We start from the raw sequence: 15,145 nt of genomic DNA, 5'->3' as shown, positions 1-15,145 counted from the left end.
GTCATGTTGTTATTCAGCTAGTCTAAAATCACATTTCTGCAAGATGTACTTTAAAGGAGACAGCTCCGTAGTTGATCTCAGGAGTTGTTCGGTGCTGTCTGAAGCAAAGGTATTGCTGATTTGAGCAGTTAGCTTACACCAGGAATTCCTGGCGCTCACCAAGAGCAAGTTTTGCCCAGGCATCACAAAAATGCCTCCCTGTGGGAGACCTCACGTACCCCACAGCCTTCTCTGTGGCTGGGAGTGGTGCTGGAGAAGCACCAAGATTCTCAGTCTGGCACATGCCTTGTTGCCCAGAGATCATCAGTTAAATTGTCTAGCATTACCTCACTAAATATGTGAGGCTTTTAATAAAATTACCCAATAGAATTCAGCAAAATTAATTGAGTAATCATGATCCATAGGAGTTGATTGCATTCATTATTGGGGTTTGCAAGACTGCAGCCTTCACTGACTCAAGTGACATCCTCATTGATTTTTCTTGATATCTACCACTTTCATACCCCAGTACATCAAATTCTGCAATCATGCATAGGTATACCAGCAATATCTAATTCTCAGTCCTGCATGTGGCTGTAAGTTTGTTGACATCTCACATGTCTCATATTTTGGTACAGAAGAGGTCAGGTTTTATGATGACTTTCATAATTTGAAATTTTCATCCTAATTTCTTTCCAGGTTAATAAACAATTTTCAGTATTATCAACCTTATTCTGCTTTTGATTTTAAAGATGAGGTCACCAGGCTCTGCTGAGTAAAATAACATTTTTAATCCAGTAAACATTTTAATCTCTAGTAAGTAATGAGTCTTTAAAGAACAAACAGCTCCATTCTCTGTACATGTATCTTTATTGGTCCAATATTCTCTTTACATTTGGCTTAGAGTATCCTGTTGGAGGTCTCAGTGCAAATAATCAGAAATGTCTAAACACAAGCAAAGTGAAAGGATTGAGGATTATTTCTGTCAATTTGTCAAAAGCTACGGTGTTACAGCCCAGGTCAAGAAATAAGAAAAAAAGAGGCTTAAAATGCAGTAGACAGGACAGCTGTTATGACTGGAAAGCCACCATCACAGAGCAATAGCAGCAATCAGGATATAAAATATTTATTTTTAATAGATTATATAGTTATATACCCTTTTATAAATTCAGTTATTCACCCAAGTTGGCAAATTTTGATATTTTTTTCCTGTATTTTCAGTGTAAGAAGGTGTTAATGCAGGATACAGGCTGTACATTAGCATTTTCACTGTTAGGGTCACCAAGTGGACAGAGCGGTGCTCTGTGGCATGCAACAAGGGATGGCATTGCAAAAGAAAAAAAGTCTTGTAGGTTTTCCTGCCACAAACAGAGCTGTGATAAACCTCCTTACATCTCTTACATGCTGCTTGCAGATGCTTTTTTATTCAACATTTCTGGTTTTCAAAGGTCAGCTTGAGAATGGAAAAATGCTGAATGAGGTCAAAATCGGCCTTTCACAATTCTCACCAAAATTTAACTCCCAGGAATGAAATATACTCCTGTCATCAAGATTGGAAGTAAAGCTATTTCTCTGTTTATGGACAGACCATAATTACTTCTCCAGGCAGATAAAAAAGACTTACACAGGGCTAGTAAAAGGACCGGTTCTTGCTGTGTAGCAAGCACACTCCGGCAGCTTGCAGAAACACTGATTATTTTTTTGGTTTTTAGTACTTTTCCAATAACAGTAATAAATATTTTTTAATAGCAATACATTCTTTTTACAGTTATTTATGTTATAGGAAATCATTCCTTGCAGTGTGGAAGAAATGTTTCATTTTACGACTCAGTTAACTGGAGAGACTTTGGACCTTTAAACTGTAGCTTTGCTGCAGGTGCACTCTTAGGAGGAAGCAGACTTACACAGAATAGAATCTGTTAGTGGTAATGGCAAGTGAGACAACAGGGTGAGTTCACGGGAAGGATTAAGGTCCTGGAGCTTTATAAGATAATACATGGGGTGGGTGGTGCTGAATTCCCTTTGTCCATTTGATCTTAGCAGCTGTTCCTGAAGTCGATGCTATTCAAAAGAGAACTCCCCAAGTGCTTTGCTGTGCATCAGGAGTTGGGTTTGGTTTATGTTTTTTTCAAAGGGCTGGCCAGGAAGGGAGAAGTCTTTGTGAGATGCGTTCAGGCAAGAGTGTCAGAGGAAATCTTTCCTTATGAAAAGCTGTAGCCCAACACAGTTCTTTATTGATAATGCGCTAATTTGGTATAACATAGTCTTCATAAACCACAGTGAGAATTAAAATACGCCTTTCTAAAGTGGTTCATTAATAAGGTGGCATATAGGTAGGATTTTGGTGTAGGGAAAAGGTGGTGTCATTGGAGGTTTTGGTTCCTAAGGGATACAGTAGAGGATAACATCAAGTATTTCTTGTGCTCTCTTGAGTAACATCGTAAATAACCTGTAATGGATGTCAGGTCTTTGACAGTAACCCAAATTTTAAGACTACAGCTACTTAAACAGTTTTTTCCTTCTTTACTTGGGTTTGCTTGAATCTAATTTATGGAATTATCTGGAGACTCACTTTATTTTGCTTTATAATTCAGCAGTTTAGGACAAAAAAAAGGTTATTTCATAGACATTCCCCTCCGTGATATAGACCATTATCCTTAAAATTAATTTTAGTCCCATTTATTTTGTAAACATAATTAATAGAATTATAGAATCATTTAGGTTGGAAAAGACCTTTAAGATCATCAAGTTCAACCATTAACCTAGCACTGTCACATCCACCACTAAACCATGTCCCTAAGCACCACACCTACACGTCTTTTAAATACTTCCAGGGGTGGTGACTCCACCACTTCCCTGGGCAGCCTGTTCCAGTGCTTGAAAACCCTTTTGGTGAAGAAATTTTTCCTAATATCCCTTCTAAACCTCCCCTGGTGCAACTTGAGGCAGTTTCCGCTTGTTCTGTCACTTGTTACTTGGGAGAAGAAACCAACACCCACCTGGCTACAAACTCCTTTCAGGTAGTTGTAGAGAGCAATAAGGTCTCCCCTCAGCCTCCTCTTCTCCAGACTAAACAACCCCAGTTCCCTCAGCCGCTCCTCACAGGACTTGTGCTCTAGACCCTTCACCAGCTTTGTTGCCCTTCTCTGGGCACACTCCAGCACCTCATGTCTTTCTTGTAGTGAGGGGCCCAAAACTGAACCCAGGACTCAAGGTGCAGCCTCACCAGCGCTGAGTACAGGGGGACGACCACTTCCCTAGTCCTGCTGGCCACACTATTCCTGATAGAAGCCAGGATGCTGTTGGCCTTCTTGGCCACCTGGGCACACTGCCGGCTCATATTCAGCCGGCTGTCGACCACCACCCCCAGGTCCTTTTCTGCCACGCAGCTTTCCAGCCACTCTGCCCCAAGCCTGTAGCGTTGCATGGGGTTGTTCTGACCCAAGAGCAGGCCCCGGCACTGAGCCTTGTTAAACCTCATACAGCTGGCCTCGGCCCATCGATCCAGCCTGTCCCATAACAAATAATTAGAGAAATTTTGAAGATGCGTTTATCATTTCTTCTTCATAATCCTTTGCTAAAAAAGCAGGATTAAGAATTATAATAGCAAAAATTGTAAACAACCAGAGGAAACTAGATGCTTTGGGAAATGAGATATACAAAATACCTCTAAAAACTTAAATTCAAGCTGGATTAAACTGTAACATGGACAGGAAGGCGAACAGGCTCCTACAATTCAGAAAGAGATGGACTGATCCACAGTTTGTTTGCATTTCAATTCAAATTCATCTTCTTAACTACACTCACAAATGCTGTTTGCTGGAGCGGTTTCTATAGCAGTGTCCTGCTTCATTACAAATCAGCAGGGCTGACGAACCATGGACTAGCAGAAGCTCATTAAAATGTCTGATCCTGTTGTGCAATAGGCCAGAGGCAGCCTGTGACTCCTTTATTGTCTCTTGATGTAAGAACTGCATCTTGACAAAGCCCAGCTCTTTGGGCTTTCACGTCTCTTTGTGGAGATGCATAAAAATAACCCCATAAGCCGGTCTGTGGGTTGCGCTGTGCATTGGTAAGCGCTTTAAGGTTTGTTCTCAGTTCCAGCTCACACGTTAGAAGCTCCAGTCATGCAGTGATCTTAGCAGATACCTCTGGAGCCTTCAGAGGTGCGGAGACCTACAGCAGGATTTAGGGGGACCTTACATACTTAAGCCCACCTGTGTGATCTAGTCCCTCCTCCACTACATGAGAGTCACTTGGCTCAGCATCTAAAAGACATTCAACTTTTGTCTGAAAGTTCCCTCTGCTTTTGCACTTGGACTCTGAGATTACAGGCTAATCCCCGTTACAAAAAGTAGAGAAAAACATGCCTATCTTTCCCCTGGGGTTTGACCAAGCACACCAACAGTCACAAAAATATCCCTGGGATGAGATGGTGTTGCTGCCTGGTCAGAGCATCCCCTGCCCAAGTCTTTGTGCCGAACCGGCGCCACAGAAAGCAAACTAACCATCGGGGATCCAAGGTGACGCAACACAAAAAGGATGCTGACTCCACAGCAAAGAAACTACAGCCAAAACATTTGAACAAGAGCACCTGAGGGTGAGTGACAAGATGCCAACTGAACCACAGCTATCACTGTTCCACTGCTCCTCCCCAAACCCATCTACACTGTTATGCTTTTGCACAGCCCCTGGTTTTTATTGCACTCGTGAGTCAGTTCAGCTCACTAATTCTATTTTTTTGTTGTTGGGTTTGGGCTAGTGTTCCAACAGCTTAGCAAGTGAATTGGCTCACAGAGGGTTCCACGTATGCTAGAGCCAGTACAAGACAATCCAGGAGAGGAGAGAGGGAGAAAAAAGAATGGGGAGAGGAACGGGACTTCCCAATTTCAGTGTCAGTTAGGCATTAGATCACTCATCCCTTTCATGAAGCTACACCCTCACATTTCTGTCTCTGCAACTTTATTTCTGGTTAGAGATGGGAGCAGATATTCACCCTATTTAACTATCTCCATGCATTATACAGGCACCATAGGCACCCAAATTTTCCTTTCCATTCTAGGAGGCAGGCACCAGGTAAGCTCTTCTTCGATTTACCCCAAAGACCTTTGGAGGAGGATAAAAGATCAGATGGCTACAGTGCCTGCAGCAACTCAGGTTCACTTCTGAAATCTTTTGGACTATTACTAGTTCAAGGGATTACTTCCACAAAGTAAGGAGCAGCACAGACAATGCCATTTAATTCAACAGTGTTGAAGGGTTTTGGTGATGCAGACGCTTCATGAAAAAATTTGATCCTAGTAGTTTATAGCAACTCGTGCCATGAAACAGTTGCTGTTCTTCCCACCCTGTCCTGTGCTACACATATACACTATCTTCAAAGAATATGTGCAATATTTTGCATGTCTGCTTCAATCTCCATCTGAAAAAGCTTCACAAAAATTTGTTCAATATTTCACACTCGTGAAATATCACTATAGGCAGGACTAAACGTCACTGAATCTCGTGCATTTAATGGCTCTCCTTCATTCAGACAGCTGCTGAGATAGTTGGGCAAATGTCATTACTGAACATTAAGGTGTTCAACAGCGTTTGAAATTGTTGTAATGTGTTTGCAAAGGAGGAAGAGCAAAAAGTAGTATGATGGAAATGAAGAGAAGCTCCCACAGCTTGTGAAAAGCAGCAAAATACCATTTCAGGGGAAAGTGGTGAATGAAGAACATTAGTGTGGTGTCTCCAGAAACAGTCTCTGGTTTATCTGACCTCTCCCCAGTCACGAAAACAAGACTTTTTTTATTGTCAGCAAATAAATATGTCTACGCCATTGTTCAGCACCCCAAAATAACACACAGAACCCCAAACTCTGAAGGGTTATCAGATAAAAAGGAGCAGGAGTGGCGTTATAATTTTAAACGTGGGAACTGAGGCACCGAACTACGAAGCGTGTTTTCAGGTAAGTTCATTCCACAACCAAGGGCTGTAGTTTATTTTCTTAGCTCCAATTTCAGATCATTAGGACATTAAATTTCAATAGACGTACGCCCCTGACACTCTCACATGAGTTTGCCATTCATTTTGCACTCCTATGGAGCAGCATGGGCCTCAGAGCTACCAAGAGTGACGCTGCATGCAAGTACAAATCTTCTCCTTCCATGAGAAAATTTACTGCAGCGTCATTTACTGACTGTAAAAAGAATTATACACGTGTCAGAAGAGAAGAATTAAAGCTTTCACCCAGTGGCACCTTACAGTGAAATATTTAGGAAAATAAAATTTCTAGAATCGTACTTTACCACAATACAGTCCTTTCAGTCTGAGGCCCACAAAGTAGCACTAAGCGTCAGAAAGGCAACGTAACGTCATGATTTCAATCCTGTCTCCAGCTGGTCTGCGACTTGCTTGCAGAGCAATTAAACTACAGTTATCCGTGGTGAACACAGCTGACACTCTGGTTTTTAAACATCCTCAGCTGCAACTATTTCCAAATGATGCCTCTCCCGAGAGAGGTGCTTCATGTCACGCCACTGGAGTGTACTCTGAGCTAGGGTGAGGTTACTGCTTAGAGACACTTCAATCAAAAAATCCTTTCTTTTTTTGTTTTAGGATGAGCTCCGCAAAAGCGTAAGGAAACAATTGTGTACGTGATTCTATATCACCCCTCCATCTGGGAAGTGCTGATGCACGAGTGCCTACGTACAACTTAAACTTCACGTGCACGAGTACCATTACCTGTTAGGAAAAATAAAAGTAAATGTCAAGATGGATTACCGGCTGAAAGGAAACTATTTTGCAGAAATGCAATATTCAAGTTAATATCGTAAAAATAAAATCAATTACTTGCTGTTTAAAATAAATTTTAAGGGCAACAATATGGAAGTGAGCAGTATCTCTCAGCTCTGCCAAGACACGCTGTCTCTGCAGATAGCTGGCGTGCCTCCTGCACACTGCGCCTGCAGCAGAAAAGCAAAGACAAAACCAAAAAAGAAGAAAATATTTTAAAATCTAAATAGTCAAAGATAATGAGAAAATCTTGGTGATGCTAGTTGTTTTCTCTTTAGTTCTTAATCTGAAACCTGCACAAAGAAACTTCTCATTCGCTTGCGCACCCAGTTTAAACATGGCAAGTACAGCTAGCATAGTAGCTCTCTGTCCAGAACTGGAAAGATAACGACGAGTAACTTGTTCTTACTGGTCTCTAGGGTAATAGTTTAAGAAAGGTTTTCCGTTATTTGAAGAAATAAAGTGAGCTGCTTTAAAAAATGGTTGAGGCCAACAAATGGACCTTAAAAATGTCCTTAAGTGAAATAATTTTTGTAAAATTGTTATCGGGGGTTGCATTCCAGCAAACACCTGAATGTCCCACTCTATAAGCTTAGGTTTTGAATATATGTAGAAACAACATCTAATGGTGTATGCCGTGGGCATGGTAACAACTGCGTTACACACTTGTTCAGTCACTGCCTAGGCTGTAACATGCTACTAGGACACTTAGATTATTATTATACCTGGGCCCTTTTAAATGAAAACTGGTATTCTACATTGTAAACTTGATTTACAAGAAGTTAGCGTGCCCTTTTGAAATTAAGCCAAAGAAATCTTTTTAAACAGCTGGAGTGGAGCATAAAAGAAATCCACAATAAAAAAAAAAAAAAGGTGCCTTTTTCATATAAATAGTATCAGGAAGCATGGTGGAAAAGGTTTGTTGTCATATTGAAATCACTTCAACTGCTGAAAATTGCAAAAGAAAATATATGAGCCATGGAGAAGATTTGTTTTAGATTTGATGATAAATTATACTGCCATTTTTGTCTCCATATCCACATGGATGACAGTCACCTTTCCCTGGTGACTAAAGTACACTTGCTGGATTTAGCAAGGCAGTTACAAAATGAGGTTAGGGATCCCTCAGCTAGAATAAAGCAATCTTGATTTTAATTTTAAACCTCCAGTACTTTGTGTGTGTGTGAAATTGCCAATAGAAGGAGGAATGTGTGTGTGTGTGTGTGAGAGAGATAAGGAAAAAAGCACCTTTATTTCCCTTTTATACTATCTATAGGAAAGGTAAAAACTTGTTTTTAGGGGTACAGTTAGGTGCCAGGCTGTAAGATAATTACCTAATTTAGTGCAAAGTTTTAGAGCAGAGATTTTAAGACATTACTACCTGTGGTTGTCGCCTTCACCTCTCACTGGAGGTGACTGCCTCTGGAATATCAGCGAGAGCAGCTAAGAGGGGAACATCTATTCCTTCCTGACAGAGCTGTCTGCTGGAAAGGAAAGGAAAAAACCCACAGTATGGCTGCACGGCACAGACAGCGAGGGATGAACGGTGGTGGTGAGCAGAGAGCTTCCACAGGAGAACGCCTGAAGAACAGCTGGGAGCAGAGGAGCTCAGAAGCAGCATCGCTGCTCACGCGTTCTATTACTGGAGCAGGGCTCAGTGCCAGCTCCAAGTGGGAATTTAATCATGGAAAGCACCAGCGTGAAATAATACGCATCTGGTGTCACGGGATGCGAGTGTGCGGAGGCTTTGGGGCAGCGCTACGCCCTGTGGCTTATCACGGAGGTGAAAGGAAAGCCCTTCCCTCTGGGGGGAAGGCTGCAGAGCCACGGTGCAATCCTGGGAACCCTCAGCACTGCACCGTGTCCCGAGAGCCGCAGGGTTTTCCTGTGGGCTTCAAGAGATCATAGATCTCGAGGAGCTGCACACGCAGACCCGAGGATGGTGAGAAATACGGCAATCCACATCCCATGGTTCTGCAGACAGAGGCAGAATTGGTCTGGTTTCAAATACATATATACATTTTTAAATATTAAAAACAATAAAAAGCTTTTAAAAGCAAGATAACACAAAACCCACTCATTTAGAGAAAATTTTGCACTTTTTTTTTAACATTGTTTTCTTCCAGTCTTAAGGTCTCTCTGACATTCAACTCCGAGCCTACTGCAGAAAGGGGCTCTGAGCTCCACTGCAGCCTCTGTCAGCTGGGGACCACGGTACCAGCGCGGGGCAGAGGGAAGATGAGCCCCTCACTAGCAGCCTGACCGACCAGCTCCCCAGTTCGGGTCTCCGACTTGTTGGGGGGGGGCAATGTTAGGTCATTCATCTCTTCCTCTTTTCCTGAGTAATGCCTAAATATTCTGCATGACCAGAATGTGGATTTGAAAATGCTTCTCTTGAGTCGAAAGATGGGGGTAGCCTGCCGGGGGCTTTGAAAGCAGAGACTGGTGCTGGGATTCCTGCTGAGAAGGGGCTCTGAGCAAGGAGGAAAGTCAAATGTCTAACCACAGTAAAAGCCATTCATAATTTCAAATCTAACTGCTTATTTTCTGCAGAAAATTGCGCGTACCGGTGCTATTTAAGCTCCCCTCTGCAGGGGTAGTAAGCCAGTCAGATGACAACGCTACGCTTTATTTCAGTGGAACAATAGTGGCATCCAGTGGTCAGCCAGCAAAATGCAAAGCACTCCTTCCCCAGGGTTTCACTGGGATACCTTGCTCTGCTCGGGCACCTCATATTCTGTCCTTGATTGCCTTTTTTTCTTTTTCTTTTTTTTTTTTTTTGGGGGGTGGGGTGGGTGATGGGAATTAATACTTCTTGAAAATGGGGTGTATTTGCACCTCAGTGGAAAGAGTAAAATACACTTTCTAAAGTCCAATAATTAAAAATTTATTTCTCTGAGGCCCTATTGCAGCTGACAAGTAACAGTTGGGAGGGCAGAGCCGGCCTTGGTGCAGACACATTTGATCTAAGAGCCCTGTTCTTGTGACGAACGAGGTCAAACAAACTGTAATGCATCGTTGCAGCTATGTTCCGTTTGGTTCCTCTGATTGTCTAGAGAAAGAGCTGTGTGTGGCTTTATAAATCACCCGAAGTAATACTGAGGTTGCTATAAATCCTTGGAAACTTATTTTTGCCATGTCACTGAAGTGAGTTGCATCCTGTCTCCTTACTAGCCATCATTTATATTATGAAAATACCATTGTGTTATGTAGCTTTACACCATTTCTTCCCAGACTGAAAGTAAGTTTTAAGGGGAGAATATGATTTGTCATATTTGGTTTTAGAGTCTTACCCTTAAATTGTGGACGTAGAGCTTCCATTCACACCAGGCTGATCATCTTAATGCCCATCACCTCTCCTCCTGCACTGAAAGGAAAGGGGGTGTTTACTCCACCAGGCCTCCGAGTAGCTCATTTACATCCATCTTCTGCTATTCCATTTAGATTGCAGCTGAAGCAATGAACCTAACCCTGACTTGGTAATGACAAAAGTGTCTGCTGCAGGCTCTGTCTGCAGGAAACAAAATGCTGTAAATGAACTGCTGCAATACCTCAGGAAAAAAAATGCAATAAAATTCCCCTAAAATCTTGTAACAAGCATAGTATTTTTTTTTCTCTAGGATACACTCCCGACCAAAGTTTAAAGATTCATCCAAAGCACTTGGTTTTAAGTTCTACATCTTCACAGTCATTATATATTTGCACGTCAACCAAACTAAATATAATCCTGGACTCAGATCCCTGCAGTGTAGATATTGATACCCCAACACACCATCCATGATTCTCACAAGTAATTGTGAATGCTCTGAATAGTTTATCTTTCCAATTTCCTCCTTAAAAATTATACACAGTTTTTACTTTCAATCAAAGTAACATCATAAAATATATATCAAAGCTTTCTATCTGCCTGTTTTGATCGCATTCATGTCTGGCCTAAATATAAGTTGAATAGAAGTTCCATAGGGTTTAGCCTGTTACAGGTTTATACATGGCCTTAATAACAACATTTGTGCTATTTGTGAAATACAGAAATACAATTAATTAAAATCACGTGTTATGACATCTGACCAAGAGAAACTGAGTGAACTTCTTTGAGAAGTTCAGAAAACTTTACTACTCCTTAATTCAAGTATATGGCTGTCGAGTGACAGAAGGGGCATCATATGGGGTGGATTATCTCGTTCTGTTGTGGTTAGCAGATGCTTTCTGCCTAACAAAAGATGCCTGCTATCTCAAATGTTGTGTGGATTTTATGTACGCTTATGGAATTCCCAATTCTGATTTAGTATGGGTTTAACTCCCCCCCTTCTTTTTCCCTCCTTCCCTTCAAATGTGTAAGGTCCCAACTCACTCCCCATTGACGTAAATGTAAAGACTCCCACTGACTGCAGCGGGAATTGGATTAAATCTCTAAAACAACAATTACATGCCTAATTGCTTTTTACTGCTCACTTAAAAATGCATTCTTTGAAACACTACCAATATTTGTAAAGGCTGAGAGTTTAATGTGCCAAACTATTTAGGTTATTTGGAGACCTATTTTCCACCAGCGCCTGGGGATTTAAATAAATGCTATAAAAGAGTGTTATTTACATTCTGCATTTATAACAGAAGTGTTTATATTGCATCGTTATTCTTCATAGTGATTTTTCCTCTAAATGCCAAAACTTTGCTGCTTTGAAGTCAGTGGGAGATCTGCCATTGACTTCATTCAAATTGAAACCGGGAGCCAACGCAGGGAAAAGGGGATGCAGGTTTCAGATCAGAGACACACACAAGTCTCACGAAAGACTCTTCCTACAGCTCTGTGCTGACTCTCTCCTCTGGAGATCACCCTCACCCTGTCCGCTCCAGTCCTCAACATCTCCTGAGCACCAGAAGACCGCGCGTGTGTTGGTGGTGCCTGTGAATAGTACCTAAAGTGATTGTGCTGGTTTGACAGTGACTTGGAGAACTTCAACCCTGCTCTGCAAGTGGCAGCCTGCACCAGCTCAGCGCTCTGAATCGCAATCCCGACTCTAAAATACAAGCCCCATACAAAAGCGGGTGTGAGAAGATTCTGCGGAAATTAATTAACCGTCAGAGATCCTTTCCCTGGCCTCTGAGATTGAAAAAAGTAGTCACTGAAGGAAAACAGTGCAATCCTCTTCCTGTAAAATCTACTTGAAAGAAACAATATAATTAAAATAACCCTGAGTCTCACGAGCATGGCCTGGAGGAAGACTCCAAGACCTGAATTTGGCTGCATGCCTAATGACTTTTACTACAGGAGCGCTTCATTACCAGCAGCCCCTCTGAATGTGCAAACCCAATCTCTGCCACAGAGCTCCTTCGAATTATAATGGCCAAAGGTCAGGCATCTTTTTAAACAAATATAGCAGAAACTCTCTGCGTAGGCTTGGAAATAATTCTGAGTAATGCTGTTAAGCACCATAAGGAGGCAAGTCAGATTTTGGGAAATGGATTAAAATGATTACAGAATTTTCCCTTTAACTTGACAGAGGATTGACAAAAGATGCGTTGAAAGCAAATAGCCTCAAAACCCATTTACCTACCCATAAAACAGCTGATCAGTAAATAAAAATACGCATGCCATGAGTATCCAAATTAAGGTGGAGAGTACCTGCACACTGTTAAGTTCAGCATTATTTCAGTGTAAGATGTTTGCAGATCCTTTAAGAGGGCCAGATTTTTCCAGGAATTACAAGCATACATCTCATTTTGCTACAATGTATTGATATGCTCCCCGCTCAGATTTAAAAGCATTTCAAGATCGTATCTTAATATGCTGCAGCAATAAAAAAAAACCACAATAGTTTCTGGTGCACAATACTGTTTCTTAAGAGCTGATATTAGCGTAAAAAATTACTCTTCTGCTAATTTGATAAAGGTAAATAAGAGTGACCTATTAAAATATCCCAAGGTTAAGACTGGCGTAGGAGCACTTTGTTTTTGCAGGACTCTTAGTAAGTGTAGAAGGTTTTTGCACAAAACCACAAGCTGAGAAGATGGCTTCTAACTCTTACTTCCATTGTTTGCAGCCCTGCATTTCACCCTGTGACTACAGGCACAGTTTTTCCTTAAAAGCTTGAATTTTTTTTTTTTTTTTACATTTTAAATTCTCACGGTTAAGTTTATCTGCATAGCATAGTTTTCCTTGCCAGTATTGTTTGATTAGTAAGATGTTACTATGATGCTAGAGGCAAACATTTTCGGTACAACTAAGAACCCTGTGAAACTAGGGCAAAGCTGGAGATTGCTGAACACAGTAAAATGAAAGGCCATTAACGCGAGGCATAATTATGTTGAACTTTATCGTATATTGTAATGGCAATGGATCAAGCAAACACTTCTGGGCTAATGGAAAGTGGTTGTGCAGCAGGCCGGCCACGGTAAAAGAAATGGTCAGTTGTGTCCGTGCGCCTGGTTAGTTAAAGCAAACAATCCTCCTCCTGAAATCCATTGTCTTAGTGATGTTCTCCCTGTTGCTGGGTCCGGGTGGTATCTAACCCCTGCAACGCTGTGGTCAGTAGGTGCAATACAAATGAGAGGGTTACATTTGACCAGATAATTCAAATGCAAACATGAACATAACAACACAGCTATAAAATAAAAACAATAAAGACTATATTCCACAAGCTGAGACGTTATTATTATTATGACTACTACTACCTAATGTCACCCCAGCATTTTTTCAATACAAGGAGTGATGATTTTAGAGCCCATTACCCAGCTTTCAATGAGCTCAGGTCCATTTCCACGGCAACGGGAGATGCAGCTGTCCGCGAAGTTGCCAGAAGGCTGTGACGTTCGGTTCCTGTGCCAGGCGTGGCTGATGGCAATCCAACAGCAGCAATCCACACGGCTTTAGGAACTAGTCTCTACTGCAGTGCTTTTAGCTAAATGAAACAGAGCAATAAATATCCTACTACTGGTCTGTGGGGCTTTTTTGTACAATTTCTCTTTTTAAAGATTTCATAAAAGAAGTCTTTTTAAGGAACGTTTATTGACTAGGAAATTCCAATACCTGCATTCTAGTTTTATTACAAGCCTCTGCGGCCAGAAACTTCACCTGATTTTTATTTTTTTTTTTTAATGAACTGCTTTCTCCCTTTCTCCTCAGCTCTGACTTGCTCCTGGCCTCTGGCAGGGTGAGACAGCCCACGTTACACTGTGCATACACAGTGCGAGGTGCAGTTGTCGGGCCATGTTTATACACTGGGATGTGGTTTGACTGATGGTTCTTTGAGTAGACTGAGGATGTGATGGGTCAGATGGTCGAAGGAAGAATTTGTTCCATTTAATAAAGTTTGTATGAGAAAAATACTCAAACCTCTGGAAGATTCGTAGGTGTTCAACTAATCGAAGAGTCAGCGCGGCCCTCTGATGGTACACACTCTACACACACCGGTTACGGGCTGAACAGCAGCTCATGTAGCCGTGGCCCCGGAGCCATGGCTGCTGCACAGGCATGTCCTGTCCCTTCCCCAGCAGCCGAAGAGCTGCTGTAGCTCACAGTCCTGCATATCAACCCAAGCGGGAACCCTTCAAGGTCTAGGTTAACATGTGGCGGCCGGGGAGGAGTTGTACATCCCCCTTCAGTCACGTCTCCTGCGGTGACTCTCATCCATGGCATGGGCAAGGCAGGCGCCGGGGGCTGCGGTTTCACCACTGCAGTAACACACCCCCACCCCCCCTCAGCTGTGGCCACGAGCCCTGACGGCACTGCTCTTCGCCAAGATGCTTCTGGCACACTCGCACCTTCCCCAGCTGCTGCGGCATGGCAGTGATTGATGGCGCTGAGCACGCAACAAGCAATCGATGGGTTCGGCAGCTTTATGCTCCCAACAGGATTTTCTGCTTGCACAAGTGCCAGAATCGCAGCACAGCTTGCCCCTACTTTGAGCATATTGAATTATAAGGAACTAACTAGAAAAGTATATGGGGAGGGTGGCATAATACTGTGCAGCATATGGATGTTCTGGTTTTCCATGCCCAAATTCTGTCTAGCATAAATAGGCTCATTTCCCACTGACATCAAGAGATGCTGTCTTGTATTATCCCATACTGAAATCTAAAAGTGGATCATGATCATCTCCCACATTATCAAACAAAAACTAGTTGTCCAAAGCCAGACAACATTCCCATAACAGCTCTAGCAAATGCCATCAATCCTTCCCTGAAAAGTGATTTTCCTGTCATTGCAGTGACTGTCCTCTGATTCAGCAGAAGGTTATTAGCAGGAGAACATGGAGAACATGCCTCTTCCAAATCCACACAGCAAGAAATAACTCAATCCTGGCTTACAGGTTGGTCCAAATGATGCCAGAGCTGCCTTGCATCCTCACCAGCTCCCCTCCCAATGAGAGAGAAGATGTTTAAGGGA

This window comes from Grus americana, chromosome 8 (genome assembly GCF_028858705.1).
Source record: "Grus americana isolate bGruAme1 chromosome 8, bGruAme1.mat, whole genome shotgun sequence".
Lineage (NCBI taxonomy): Eukaryota > Metazoa > Chordata > Aves > Gruiformes > Gruidae > Grus > Grus americana.
The sequence above is the reverse complement of the archived record's forward strand: the minus strand, read 5'-3'. Positions refer to the sequence as shown.